This window comes from Camelus bactrianus, chromosome X (genome assembly GCF_048773025.1).
Source record: "Camelus bactrianus isolate YW-2024 breed Bactrian camel chromosome X, ASM4877302v1, whole genome shotgun sequence".
Lineage (NCBI taxonomy): Eukaryota > Metazoa > Chordata > Mammalia > Artiodactyla > Camelidae > Camelus > Camelus bactrianus.
In genome coordinates, this window is record NC_133575.1 from 110,799,847 (window position 1) to 110,810,906 (window position 11,060).

General features: G+C 42.0%; 1 long non-coding RNA gene across 1 annotated transcript; it reads right to left on the reverse strand.

Moving 5' to 3' along the window:
* Window positions 1-2,662: 2,662 nt before the first annotated feature.
* Window positions 2,663-10,570, reverse strand: LOC141576271 (uncharacterized). The gene is made up of 2 exons (XR_012504582.1): window positions 8,722-10,570; window positions 2,663-3,733 (listed from the first exon to the last, which is right to left on the reverse strand). It is a non-coding gene; the product is annotated as an uncharacterized LOC141576271 (long non-coding RNA).
* Window positions 10,571-11,060: the final 490 nt, after the last annotated feature.

Sequence of the window (11,060 nt, forward strand, 5' to 3'; positions counted from 1 at the left end):
TCAATTTTACTCATTGTTTGCACACAGTTCTTTTTTCACTGTTATTCATCTCTGAATAGTCTTTCCTTTATTTATATTTACAAAAATAGCAAGGGAAAATGTGATAGGAACTTGAATTTGGTTAAAAAATAGGACAGTGATGCTGACCCTGTGCATTATATGCCACCTTATGTGATTCTCCCTGAGGAAAGAAGTCTTAAAAAGTTATCTCTGAAATCCATTCTAGTGTTGATAATATATTAAGAAAGCACTGAAAGGGGTTCCTTTTGGGAGAGTTGAGAATGGGTCTGACTGATGTTTCATTAGGACTCTAAGGCTAAAGAAAGGCCCTGAGGCTCCAGCATCCATGACATTTCATTGCTCATCTGAGGAGCCAAAGAAAGACCCAAAAGGGAGGAAGTCCAGGAAGCAGAGAGCTGAAAACATTACTGGACACATGATCACCTTAATACCTCAGCATTGCCTAGGGATGTAAGAAGGTAAAGGGCACCAGACCTGCCCACCCAGTGACTCCAGAGGCAAGCCTGCCCCTGGACATCACCAGATGGCCCACACACAATCTCTAGGCAGGCTGACTGGTGAAGGGCTTTGCCTGCTGAAGTCAGTCTGTAAAGACTAGAAGTGGTGCCTACTTCCTTCAATAAGCAGAATCCAACACAAGGCCCCAAGGACGATAAATAATCAAGGAAACATGACACCACTAAAGGAAACTAGTAACACTCCAATTACTGACCCTAAAGAAATGGAGATCTGTGAACTATCTGACAAAAAATTCAGAATAATTCTCTTAAAGAAATTAAGCGGACTACAAGAAACCAAAGATAGACAACTAAACAAAATTAGGAAAACAATGCCTGAACAAAATGAGTTCAACAATGAAATAGAAACCATTAAAAAAAAACCACAGAAATCCTAGAATTAACAAATATAAAGAATAAACTGAAGAATTCAGAAGACAGCTCCAATAGCAGACTTCACCAAGCAGAAGAAAGAATAAGCGACTGGGAAGACAGGTCATTTGAAATCATTCAGTTAGAGTAGCAAAAAGGAAAAAAAAAATGAAAAAGAGTGAGGAAAACCTACATGAATTATGGAATACCATTCAAAGAAACAGTCCACACATTATTGGAGTTCCCAGAAGGGCAAGAAAGTGAGAAAGGGGCAGGAAGTTTCTTTAAAGAAATAATGACTGAGAACTTCTCCAATTTGGGGACAGATTTGGGCATCCAAGTTCATGAAGCTAATAGTTCACTCCAAAATTCCAATCCAAAATGATCTATTGAAATAAAACTATCTAAAATCAAAGACAAAGAGAAAATTTTAAAAGAAGCAAAAGAAAAACATTCCTGACATAGAAGAGGACACCCATAAAGCTATCAACATATTTATCAGCAGACATCTTGCAGGACAGGAAGAAGTGAGGTTGATATAGTCAAAATGCTAAAATTAAAAAAAAAAAAAAACTGCCAACCAAGAATGCTTTACCAGATAGGCAAAGCTAATTGAAGGCAAATAAATACTTTCCTAAACAAACAAAGCTGAGGGAGCTCACCACACGCCTTACAAGAAATGCTAAAAGGAGTTCTTCAAGCAGAATCAAAAGGACAATAATTAGTAACATGAAAACATGAAACATACCAGTAAAAGTAAGTATACAATCAAATTCAGAACACTCTAGTACTGTGAAATTGTGATGTGTCACTTAACTCAAGTGAAAAAGATTAAGTACTAAAGTTTTGAAAATAACTATAACTACAATAATTTGTTAAATGATAAACACTATACAATGTGGGAGCCCAGCCCACACAGAACAGCAGTTAAAAGACCCGCACCTTGACACATCATTGTGACACTTCAGAACTGTCAGGATAATAAGATGGCACAGCCTTCACAGAAAACGTGAGGTTACCAATAAAGGAATGGTAAGCCAACTTAACAGCAGATTTCTCACCATCAGCAGTAGATGCTAGATGACAGTGGAGCAATGCCATCAAAGCGCAGGGTCGATTTTTGAGCTAGAAACCTATACAGAGCCGAAGGGATTCTCAAGGTTGAGAAAAGGATAAAATGAGGTTTCAAACATGCCAAAACTTAGGTTCCTCTTAGAAAACTAACAGGTACTCAAGAGAGAAGCTAAAAAGAATGAAAAGAAACCCTACTGAGGGGAGGCTGGGGAGCAGAAGGTGAAGATGTATAATGTACCACACCAATAAATAAAGAATCATGCACACAAATTATTTAGAAATTTATCAGTAACCAGAAGCAATAGTTTCAAAAGTTACAAAGCTGTCCCTCTGAGGAACAGGGTTGATGGTTGAGAGATGAGAAACAAGGAAATGCTGCTTTTCATTGCAACTTGATAATCTGGCAATGGATGAACCAGACTAGTTAAGGAGGCATGTCAGGGACTGTTGCAATTGTTGAGCCAAGACACGCGGAGGCCCCGCGGTGGGGCTCTGGCAGTGCACAGGGAACAGAAGACTGGGTGAACCTACTAGCGGGTAAATAATGTTTGTGCTGAAGATGACTCTGGTGTTTCCAGATGGAGTGATTTTTATTAACCATTAAGATTTCTGTACAGTAAGCAGTTTTTTTCTATGTATGCGCAGCCCTGTTATGCAAGTCCAAAAGTAGCTGCAGCAAGCAGAGAAGATGTCAATGATCCAGTTTAATTAATGACTGATATTTTCCAATAAATGTATTGTTTACATTCAGTAGCATTAGATTATGTAACTCAGAAATCTGATGGATGCCCACAGCATAAATCCAGTGGAATGGAGACATAGAAAGAAAGAAAATGACTTTATAGAATGTTGTAGAAAGAGCCTTTTTTGGCAGTGGGCAGGGTGGAAATAAAATCAGCTTGTCTTTATCTCTGTATCCAAAAATAATCACAACTGTAAAGGAAGAGAGTGTTTTTTTAAATGGGACATTTCAGCTCAACTTGCCTTTAAAATCTGTTACCTCCAGGAACCCTGGATGTTCCACACCTGTGTTCAACAGACTGATAATGAAGTAATGGTAGGAAAATTGATGGTGTTATAACATTTTTGTGCTCAAATTAAGTACCTTACCTTATCTCTGTAATTATGATATTTAGAAAGGACATCACCAAAAAGGACAGAGCATAAATCACCACAGAAAGCTACCGAATCGGTCCTGGGCCTGATGGAAAGGCTCTTAGCACAGATGACGGTCATGTAATCAGATAGAAGCGTTAAGCTGGACTTCTTTCCGTCTGACAGAGAAGGCATGGGGTCATTCCCACCAACAGATGATTTTCAAAAGAGATAAAAAGAAATCTGGCTCCCAGCTTTAAAAGATGGGTTGAATACACATTTCCTTCTCTTCCTTCCCAAGATCGTCTTGAAATTATTAAAAAGGTTTTTTGCGGGGATTCGGGGGTGGGGGGGCGAGGAAAAGCTATTGCAGTGCCAGAGAAATCAGAAAGGCAGCAGGCAGTGGACTAGAGATTTCGAAGATATCCCAGAGAGTAGAAAGATAGTAGAACACAGATGAGATGGGACTGACTGAGGAAAAGAGATTGAAAACCTCAACCCAAACCTCAACCCAAACAGCGGAGGGGAAGAGGAAGGAGCGATGACGACGGTGGGGAAGGGAGCGCACTTGGGTAGCTGAGCCCGGCCGCGCTCGTCTCCGGCATTCCGCCCAGCGCGCCGGGTCCTGAGAGCCCCTTTCCGAGTGAGGTGGGTCTCGGTATAGACCTTAGGGCCTGAAAGAGAAGAAGGGTTTGTGGTTACTCTGAGTCTTCACGTGAAGCACCAAGGGACAAATAAAATGAAACAAAACCAACCAACCAGCAAAACAATACAAACTCCATCCAGGAGTGCAATACATGAAGCCCCTCCTCTCCCCCGGAGGCTACGACCTTCCTTCTTCTGACTCTTGTGGGACATTCTGTTCATCAGCGGAGTCTCTGAAAGCCAAGCAAAGGCGATGGGCAGTTTGAGAAGCGCTCTTAGAATTGGGGTGCTCCAGAGAGCTTCCTCTGGGCAGGACAGACCAGGGGCGACTTAACTGGCCAAGAAGAGGCTGAGAAATGGCGAGGCAGGCTTTGCCCCGGAGAGTCTGAGGTACGTGACTTCCCAGTACCCATCCGCACCCCTGACACACACAGAGCACACAGGGGTCAGGACCAAGTGGTTGGCAACCTGACTATTCATTATCTTTCGATGAATAGGCCCCCTTCTCAGCCTTCTCCCTCTTCGCCATCAAGAAGCTCAAGCTCCAGAGTCTTTTTAAATACGTGGTATTATAAAGGAGAAATTTTTGTTCTCACTCCAAAGCTAGTCTGAATGGCCCAATGCCTCTTACAGTCTTCTTTTCCGGATAATGGATGTGGTCCAATGACCTTTTTTTTCCCTCCCTGAAGCACACTTTATTTCTGGAAATGCAGATAAAGTGCAATGCAGGGAAACGCAATCCTAATTTTTTTTCCTTTAAGATAAGGCGCTCAGCAATCAGGAGTCACCTGTCACGGCGCGCACAGACGTTGGCAGCTCGGGGTGAGAGTCAAGCACGAGGCTGAAGGCTTTCTTCTCTCCTCTGGGGAGGCGCACTTCTCCAGGGAGCACAGGGGACGCTGAGTGTGGAGATTTGATAGATGAGAAGACCTTGTGGTTATTTACAAAATCCTCTCGGATAAAATAGCTTCTGGAGGGCTCTGGGGGTGTCTTGCCCACGAGTCCTGCTTCTGCAGATGCAGCTGCACACAAAGGTGGAGAGAGAGCTGCCTGGTCCACAAACTGACGTTCAGGTCAGCCCACAAGGATTAGCCCTGCTTTTGCATGACACTTTGCATATACATAATTAAGTGCCTTATGAGTGATCCACAGGGCCAAGGAGGGAAATATCACTTCTGGCAACAATGAGCAACTGCTTCCTGGGATGGGGGCTGGATTGAGATGGGACTTTCCACCAATGAGTACATTTCAGTCCCCAGCACACTCTCAAACATAACGATTGAAAACACCTATAGCATCCTTTATTCAAAAGTATATTTCATACTCATTGGCTGATCTTCATCCTCTGAAGGTAAATTTTCAGAGAAATCCAGATGCCATTAGAAGCTAAAGCTGGAGGAAAAAAAAGTGAATGATCAACCTGGGCATTATTCTTTGAGTCAAAAGCCATGGCTCCTGAGAAAATTTGTTTCATCTGTTCCTGGAAAAATAGTTGGAAAGGTGATTCCAAAGTAGACTGGCTCAACATCTTAAATAAGTGTGTAGTGTCCACAAGGGTCTTGCCCACAAGGTGGGTCTTGTCAGTTGTGACTCCCAAGGACAGAAACACAGTATGGTGCTTTATTGGTCACCTATGAGCAAGGGAGATGGACTTCTAAGGGAAGAGGGATCTGGGAATGCTGGCAGGCAAGGGAGGTGACGTGTAGACGCAGCATTGGCTCCAGGGCAAGACTCACAGATCGCGGGTAAAGTCCAGAAAGATGTGTGGAAAATCTAACACATTTACAAGCTGAGAATGATGGTAGCTGATAAATCAGGAAACAATTGTATAGGATATGATTTCAACTACAATAAATATTATATATGGAAAAATCTGTCACTGTCTCTCTGTCTCAGAGAAAGTGATTCCTACAGGATTGCCAAATTTCACAGGCATCCCACAGTTGTGCAAACTGGGGGCAGTCCCAGATGCCTGGGAAGGTTGGGACAAAATTGCTGTAATGTTAACTGGGTGGTTATTGAAATGTTTCTCCCTGCCCTTGTTGGATCCTGGCGATGAGAAGAAGTAAAATAGTTAAAGCCATCTGGGATGGACCAAGACAGAGCACAGAATGACATTTCTAGTTTCTTGAATTAAAAAGTCTCATTATTGGGTTGTCATATTCAGGGAAGAAATGTCAAATGCTTCTGTTAACTTGCCTGGAGTTACACTGCAAGCCATTAGGAAGAAATTCATTAGAGATGCCTAGAAAGTCTGCAGCTGGTTTGGTTAATGTTCATTATTTTTTAATGGTATAAATACTAATGGAATTTTATTTTCATTTTGATACTTAGTGTTTGAGCCATGTCTCCAAATTTGATTGTCTTGATGTCTATTTCTTTGTCCCTGGCTGGTGTGGTAAACACTGTTGGCTTCCTGCGCGATAGCTGTACCTCTTCCTTCTCCCTGGCTGGCACAACCGAGCTGTCATTCAGTCTTGTCTGAATTGCAATGTCCTTCCTCTTGCTTAGGTGATGAGCGTTTGATTAGACTTTCTAAGCCAAGCATTCCTCTTGGTAAATGCCTGGTTTGGCATGGGCAAGAGATTCTGGCCAATGAGACTTTAGGGGAAACCTGCTGGGGGCTTCTGGGAATGTTTTCTTAAAAAAGAACAGAAGAGATGGATAGACTATTGTTCTGAAAATTAAATGAGCTAATACATATAAATTGCCTTGAACAGTGACTGGCACATAGTCACTAATTGAATGGTGGCACTTAACAAGTCAGTAATTGTCATCCTTGTTATTTTGTTGCCATTGTTGTTACCGTAGATATGGTATAAGATGTGTACACCCCATTTCTAGCAATGTAGCTACAACAAACACTAGCCTACGATGGAGACACATAGCCACAGGAAGAGTTTTGACAGAAGCTGGGGATACCATGCTCTCCAAGAATTTTTCTACTTACATGTGCAGAAGCTAACAGGATAAGAGTGTGGAGCAACAGTACTCATCCCACCGTAGCCTTGCAGAGAGCGCTGATGCTCCCTCGGTAGGAAGAAGGAATAATCTTACAAAACTTGTGTTGATTTTTCTTTTTTTAAAACATTTTTTATTGAGTTATAGTCATTTTACAATGTTGTGTCAAATTCCAGTGTAGAGCGCAATTTTTCAGTTATACATGAACATACATATATTCATTGTCACATTTTTCTTCGCTGTGAGCTACCACAAGATCTAGACTATACTTCCCTGTGCTGTACAGTATAATCTTGTTTATCTATTCTACATACGCCTGTCAGTATCTACAACTTTTCTTTATTCTCCATTGGCTACCCGACTCTAACCCCCCAAACCACATCTTTCCACATGTCTAATTTATATATGATGTATTGGCTACATGGTAATAGCAAGATTACAAGAGCTGAAATCATAAAATAATATTTTCTAGAAAATGAAAACCTCAAATTTAACGCAGAAACATTTCAATTTCCAGATAATTTTAATTTTCATTCACTTATCTGTAATGCGAATACGAATGGTAAGGTTTAGAAATACTGGCGTATGCAGGACACAAATGCCATTTCTTCTCTGAACTCTTAGCCAAGATATTAAAGTATAACAAGTCTGAATATTAAGTATTCTAGTTTTATAGCTCATGCATATTTTGCAAAAATGCTGGTTAATGTGAACAAAATTCATTAATGAGCAAAAAAACATTCCGTGCCATAAAATAATATAATGCCATGCTAGTCCATGACTTGAAAGATAAAACTGATGTTAAAATATTAATAAGTTGCATACAGATATACATTTATCTCGGCATTTGTAAATTTGTATCTCTCTTCATTCTTTAACTAAAAAAAAAAAAACTTTTTATTAAAGGAGCGTCAGGGATGCTGTTGATGAGGTTCCAGCTTCCGCCAGGCAGAAGACTGGTCCAGATGATGCTAGGAAGGGTCCGAACAAACCTCAATTGCTATCTAGATACCAGGTGTTACGAATATTGACCAGGGATATTCTTTTGTACGGACGGATGTCAGAATATTAGGTTTTTTGTGTCCTTCCTACTTTTCATGATTTTTAAATAAATATTCTGCCTTCAGGGTATTTAGAAGTACTGTTTTATATCATTTACAACCATTATTAGTAGTAAAGTCCACCAAATGACTTTTAAACAATACTTTATAATCTCAATGTTTATATAACAAGAAACAAAAATAACTTAGAAATAGTGTTAACTAGTAGTCATTGTATGAAATAATAGTCCAGCCACTCACAGAATAACCCTCAAAAATGAAGTCCAAAGCTACGGATGAGTACATGAGGATTTATGGTACTCTGTCTCTCTACTTTTGTGCATATTTGAACATATTTTGGGAAAGGTTTTAGAAGATGTGGGGCAGAATACAAAGATGTCCACGTCCTAAGCCCAGAACTTATAGGTTTTAGGTTCCAGGGCAGAAGGGAATTAAGCTTGCTGACCACCTGCTCCTGAGATGGGGAGGTGATCCTGGATTACCTGGGTAGGTCCCATGTAATCCAAGGTCCTTTTAAGTACAACAGGGAATCAGGGCTGTGAGATGTGATGCTGGAGATGCTGGAAAGAGGGTTATAATTGTTCAAGATCAGAATGTTTTGACCACACATTGCTGGCTCTGAGGATGTAAGATGGGACTGTGAGCCGAGGAACGCAGGAGGCCTCTAGACACTGGAAAAGGCAAAGAAATGGATACTGTGCTAGTGCCTCTCAAGGAATGGAGCCCTGTTGACACCTTGATTTTAGCCATTTCAGACCTCTGACCTACAGAACTGTACAATGATAAGTTTGTGCTATTTAAGCCACTAAATTTGCTGTACAAGTGTTACATCAGCAACAGGAAACTGATACAGGGAGAAATATGCATCCTCTCCCCTTCCCACTTGTGCACAGGTGCATTAGGCCCTTCAAAGATGTCCATGTCCTAATCCTCAGAAGCTGTGAACTCGTTATGTTACACAGGTAAGGGGACTTATGATTGTTTAATCAACTGACCTTGAGATGGGAGATTATCCTAGATTATCGGGATGGGCCCAGTGTCATCATAAAGGTCCCTAAAAGTGGAAGAGAGAGGTAGAGGCAAGGTTAGAATCAGCCAGATGTGACGATGCTGTGCTGCTGGCTTTGTAAATGGAGGAAGGGGCCAGGAGCCAAGGAAGGTGGGCGTCTCTAGAAGCTGGGAAAGGGAAGGCAGTGGATTCTCCCCCTGAACCACCAGAAGGAACATGGTGCTGCCGATATCTCGATTTTAGCCCAGTGAGACTCATCTCAGACTTCTGACTTTCAGTAAGATAAGAAATTTGTATTGATTGACCCAGTTTGTAGTAACTTACTATGGCAACATGAGAAAACCAACACCAGAACAATTCTTGTCGAATGTCCCTCCGTGCTCAGCGCTGTGACGGTCACTTGGAGAGATGCTGAAATGGTTTGGTCCCTGCCTTTAAGTTGCTCACCATCTGCTTGGGGAGACAAGGCTTACCAAGGGGGTAATAAAAGATGACAGAGAGTTTAAAGCGAAAGCGAGGGATACAGAGGATGAGTGCGCCTAGAATGCTGACCCCGTAAACAGGCATGAATCACTGGGCCTAGCTAGCTCCTAACAGAGGTCTTAGCTCCAGGAGGACGGTGCCGGAGAACCGCTGACACAGTCCGAGTGTCGGTCATCGTGCTGTGCTGCCGGCCTGGCACGTTACAAATGAGATCCCTGGGCATCCGCAGGGAGCCTGGGGTGCTGAGTGGCTCGCATCTCCACCCACATGTGCTGTCATTCAGGAAACAGTCACTGAATCCTGCAACCAAAATAGTCCATTAGCCCACACTCTCCTGGCCTCCTTGAGAAACCATTCCAGCCCCCAGATATCCCAGCTGAAGCTGTTGCCACACCACCTGTAGGGACCATCCATATCATCACTCAGTCCCTCATCCCAGCCCCCTCCTCCTTATTTTCAAGCTAAGGGATACTCCCAGTCGTCTTCTCCAAGCCCCTGCAATTTGTTTTTGCAAATGGGAACTTAGCCGTGGGAGCTCGGGTGACTTCACTCGTCTGCGCCTTGGGCTCCTGTTTTGTAAAAGGTGAAGGATAACAGCTGCGATCTGATTGGGTGGTTGGCTGTGGGGCTCAAGTGAGACACTGTAAGTAAAGTGCTGAGTCCAAGGCCTTGTAGGTGCTCCATCAAAGTGTCGTCACATGATCTTCCTTCATCAGCACCAGGCACTGCTTGATCAGAAGCAGAGTGAGCACGCGTCCAGTTTGCAGAGGGCAGCCCAGGTTTATACCTGCTTTCCCAGGTCAGTTATGAATAGCACCCCTTTTCACTCACAAAAATGTCCCCAGATGGCACCTTAATAATAAGGAGCATGGCCGATTATTAGAATTCTGTCATCAGATGAGCATCAGCAAAAAAGCTGATTTACAGTAAAACATCTGACTCGGAGCTTCTTCAGTCTTCCCTGCCTAAGAAACAGGGCTGGTGCGGGAACCAGACATGGGACTGAGTCCCCGGAAGCGGCCGAGGGTATAGAGATGGCTGCAGACTTCAAAGAGCTGTGATAGTTCTCTTCTCCTTGAACAATTTCTTCTTCATCCTCCCTAATCCAGGGAGAATGCAGGGATTAGAAAGATCCAACTCTGCTGCCATTTGATTATTTCACGCAGGCATTTTTGTCTGTCCCCCTAGAAAGAATAAAATCAAATCCTTTTGATATCACATTGCCTCGATGCTTTAAAGCTCCAGAGCTGTGATTATGGTCTGAAAATAGCTCTTGCCATAAAACAAAGATTAAAGATTCAGGTGAGTTTAAAGATGGGTTCCCCTTCATTCTAAGGAAGCTAAAACCTGGGTTAGACCAGATAACAATTTGTTACAGGGATAAGACAAGGAGCTGTATCTGGGCATTCCTTCTTTAGGACAGCTGTTCCTTTAGAATGACCTCTCTTCCAATATTTCATTCATGGTTTTGTACGGATACAGATGTATGTATACATATATATTTGTATATATACACACACATATATATATATATAATCTGTATCATCTGTCTATATATATATTGACAGTTGTATGTATGTGTGTGTGCCTATGTATGTATAGGGATTATCTATAGATTTTGTCATGGAAGATTGTCTCCATTCATAGTGCATTGCAGAAAATAAGTGTAAAAATAAATATATAGAATATGTGTGCCTGTGTAAGCTTAATAAAGAATCTGAAGGAATATCTCTGGGGAGTGGGAAGGGGGGGTTAGTGGGAGATGGGTGAATTTTATATTTTACTGTATAGTCAATGGGCTTCTGAATCATTTTACTTTTTAAAAACAACAGCAAACAAATG